Here is a 4773-nt window from a genome sequence, read left to right on the forward strand (position 1 = left end):
ACCTTCTGGTGAGATTTACACCTTCCCTTTCTGACTGTGAAACGGCCACCATGGTCCTGATGCCAACCATTGCATATAATATCTAATATTAGATATCCTCTGCCATCTAATACCTCCCAGAGAACAAGAACCCATATTTAAAGGTAGATTAAGCTAAATGGTCTAGAATATACTTTATATGTTTTCTTCGGTCCTTTACCTGGAAATATTTAATGACCTCACCAAATTCCATAATTGGGTTGTACGTTGCTATTAGTAATGAGCTATTTTATAATTAAAAGGAAAATGCATTCTCAAAAAGTAAGTATTAAGCTTTTTGATTTTCTTTGAATACATCTTTGTTATGGAATTTGATTGATTTGTTGTTTTTTCCTGACATGTGATTTTGCTTAAAATGCTTGTATAATAAATTTTAGATATATATCAATATGCCTTTATATAAATAGTTTATTAGCTGCATTGCATAATCAGGTCTACATTTTATGATATAGAGTGAAAAATAAAATACATTAAATCTCTAAATAGTTATTAATGACTTGAGTCTTTGTCTCATTGCACTGAGCAATTAAAAATAACCTCACATATGAACATACTATGCTATATGTTTTCATTCTTTAATACTAACTCCACTGTGTAGAAACCAATGAAACAAAAATAGAGCTTGTGCCTCTGCAATTATATCACATGTGTTTTTGGTTTGTTTGTTTAGTTTTGTTTTCACTTAATAGATACGAGCAATATTTTAAAAAGTTGTTCATTTCATTCGTGTAAACAAAATAGCCTTGAGTAGGACTTTGTTTTCAAAAGCTGTTTATATAACTGTGTGCTACGATACTCTTCATCCATCCAATTGTTCATTAATACTTTTTTAAAAAGACATGTATATGTGGAAAAAATATGATCAAGAGTAAAAGTTTTACTCTTGTATAACTTTGACATCAAGAGTAAAAGTTTTACATCTTTAAAGTTTTCATCTTTTAAAAATGAAAACTCCTTCTTTGAGTCTCTATATGAAATACGTCATGACATTTTTCCTGATTTAGTGGCTGAAGTTAAATTTTAATATTATCTGGATATTATCAGGTACCACAAGAGAGAGTTTGCAAGTTTTGAATTGAAGGTAGGGAGAAGTAGCATTTTAATATATTGTTAATAAATAAATATCACTAAAAAGTGGTTGCTATATGAGTGTCAAAAATATGAGCGATCCCTTTTTAATACTGTAAGGTTCCCATTATATGAAGTATCTAAAGTAGTAAAATTCATAAAAATAGAAAGTAGAATGATAGTTACCAGGGATTATGAAAGAGCGAAAAAGAGAGTTATTGTTTAGTGGGTAGAGAGAACCAAGTAATGAACATATGGTAAATAATAGGTGTTAGGTGTCCTGGACGCGTCACTAACATTACAACCAAATTCTTTTTACTGATGAGGAAACTGAAGTTCAGAGATATGAAGTAGCTTGTCTACAGCCTTATAGCTAGAAAGTAGCAAAAATGAGAATTTTTACCTGGATGGTCTAAATCTGAAAGCCACAGCACCATACTGCGGGCTCCTGAAACGTGATACCAGATGACACACATGTTGATCTAGGGAAAGAAAGAACCTGGGGATGGTTTAATTCTGTCTGTCCCTCTAACTTATTAGGCCAGATTCATTTATCGCATTAATAATGCTGTCCTGAACACCAAGGAGAACAAAGTGCAGATAGATATGCGGCCCCTTCCATGGTTTAGAGATCAAAGGAAAAATAGCCCTGGATCCCAGGCTGATGAAAGGATAGGAGTGATACACTGAACTGAACAGGTAGCCTACGACAGGACCTGGATATTGAGTTGTGGGTATACTGAAGAGCTAAGACTAACTAGGTCAATATTCTCAGCTCCATTCACCATGGCATAAAACTTCATCAGGAGATTTTGAAGACTGCTTACAGGTCCAATAGATGAGACTTGCTGCACTTGTCTGAAAGGAAGTGAGAGGAGGGATGCAGTAATCTGAGTCCAGGAGAAGTTTAGCTGTACCCTGGGCATAGAGAGATTAATATGTCATCTCTTGAAAGGCAGTAGAAGTGACAAGGATGAGCCAGGATAAACCCATGAGCTGGGATCTGGTTACCCAGGTCTGCTGCAGGGATTAAAGGAACAAAAGCACCCTGAAAGCTCTCAGGAAGGGGAGGATCAGTGGGTAGCATGGCACACAATAAGTGCCCAGGCTGATTATATCCAGGATGTAAAGGAAAAACTGCAAGCTGGCATGGGGAGTGAGGGTGTCTGATGATACTTGATCCAGCAGAAAACAGGGTATATATAAAGAACAAGAAATGGCAGGGAGAACGAGAAAGTGCAAAGTACAGGGAAGGGAGAGAAAAAGAGTGAGCTAAAATAATGGGGCCAGAGGAGTAAAAGGGTCCAGTCAAGCTAGTCCTTGTATTTCAGAGTGATCCAGCTTTATTACAGCACTGTGTGTGTCCAGGGATGAGGATGAAATCATAACAGGATAAGGGCTCATTCTATAGTCCAGGTGGTATTTGAATTGATTCAAGCTTTAGCTTGAGGATGCAAAGCAAAGTGACTAAGTGATCCCTGTAGAGATGGAACCTGTGACCTTAGCACCATTAGCACCATGTGGTACTCCACTGAGATAATGAGAATTAGTCAAAACAAAAGACAAGCAACAAAACCAGGAGATGTCCCTATGGATGGAGCAGCGAGCACTGTCTGAGACTCATTATCTGCTCCCTGGAAAAAAGGTTGGAGAGAGGCTGTGGTAACTGCCAAAGAGCAGATAGGCCAAGTCAAAATGGGACAGGACATCAGGACCAGTCGGGCCTATGATCTCGGGATTAGTGTGGGGTGGAGAAGGACCTGTTTGACAGGTTATGAGAGCAGCACTGGATGCTAGGGATGGAGGGATTCTTCCATTCCCATTGATGTTCAAAGGTCATCATGGTGCTTCCTCTGGGCAGAACAGCAGGCTGTTAACTAACCACAGCATTCTCATCAAGGCTCCCCATGGGGCTCTGGCAATAAGAGGCTGGACACCTGTGCTCACCTTTCCTGTATCCCACACCCCACCCACTCCTCCAGATGGGGTACAATAAGAATAGTCATAAAGAATACACCTGAGGCAGTCCTCTAGAACACCAAAGTGTGTGAGAGTCACTGGGAGAACCGAGAGTGATGAGTAAACAGCACAAAGAGAGAAGAAGGTGTGAGAAACAACGATAAGACTCGAGGTGAGTGGTAAAATCAGTGGGGAGAGGGTAGTAAGTGGGGAAATGAAACAAGAAGGAGAGGAAAAAGGAGGGAGAAATCAGTGTGGAAGTCACTGTCTCTGAGCTTGGAAGGACAGAAAAGAGATAGGGCAAAACATTTGACCATTCTCAGAAGTTAATTCAATTTTTGAAGAGCTGAAAAGTAGATTGGGGCTGCTGAATTGGGTTGGAACGGGTGAAGAATACAGAAAAGCACAGTGCCCTTTGTAGAAGGTAAGAAATCATGGGGCTCAGAATATGGGCTGTGAGGGACATTTTTGTATAAGCAGACTCTTTAAAATGGCTCATGAAATTCAACAAACTTTTTTCATGTGTAATGAAAAAATGCTGATATTGTAGGAATAAAAAATATAAAAGATAGTATTTGTCTTCAAATAGCTCAGAGAGTAGTAGGAAGACATGGGAAGAGGTACAATAGTGCACTAGTTTATGCTAGAGGGATGCACAAAGTTAGGACAATAGGGAGTGATTCATTTGGAAGGAGTAATATATTAGAAGGCCTATGGGTGCTGGTAGCATCTGGAGATAAGTCTACTCTCTTAGCCATTTCTACCTATTCTGGTTTATCCCTTATGGCCCATATCTGAAGCCATAAATCCCCTCACATTGGTCACGTCTTGAAGCCATTCTAATACTGCAGCATTCATCTGCAATTGAAGATCCTGTTTGACACACTCTTCTATGCTGGTCTGGTAATAGCAGGGAAGATTGTGGTGAGGGTCTTAACAGCAAGGACTAGGTCTGGACACAAATATAAAGTTCATAATATTCTGCCTTCTGTATATAACTGGTAGATCTGTCCATTACACAAGCAACAAATCTTCCCTATAACCAAATGTCCTATGTTCCATCCCTTTAATAATCTTAGCCATCTGTCTTTCAGATGGCAGGGAATTAACTTGGTAATGAATAAAATGTTTGTCTTCTCCTAGAAAACATCATTCAGTATTTATAAATGTCTTTTGGTTACAATGTCCCCACTTTGGTTTTGAATCATAGAATCAAATCTATAGAAAGCAATATTTCAGTTTGAGAAAAAGGAAGCTTACTTGTCTTTGTAGCAACCTATCAACTATTTGAAGGAAAATAAGAATGGAGTGATGTGAGATGTGATTGTAAGGTGTATGTTCACAATCCCCTGCATTTCCAATGTATATAGGTATATGTACATGTACTATTGAAGGGATATTTGTGAAGATTTGATGAATATATGTGTATGAGAAAGGATAAGAGTTACTCATTGCTTGCGTATGCGTGTCTTTTAAAAAAGTGATTGAACCTTTGACTTTATCTGTCTGTGATTGTGTGAGGTGGCAAAAGATTGGTTAAGAGCATTTGCTATTCACAATTTGTGGAGATAAATGTATATATAATAACAACATACGTGTATATACAGGTGCTTTTCTTTCCACATTCTTCTTCATGTAAGTACATGCATATATATCAGTACATACTCAGAAGTGTTCCTATCTTAGGAAATGAGAATTTGTACATTT

Source organism: Pteropus vampyrus, unplaced genomic scaffold (assembly GCF_000151845.1).
Source record: "Pteropus vampyrus isolate Shadow unplaced genomic scaffold, Pvam_2.0 Scaffold431, whole genome shotgun sequence".
Classification (NCBI taxonomy): domain Eukaryota; kingdom Metazoa; phylum Chordata; class Mammalia; order Chiroptera; family Pteropodidae; genus Pteropus; species Pteropus vampyrus.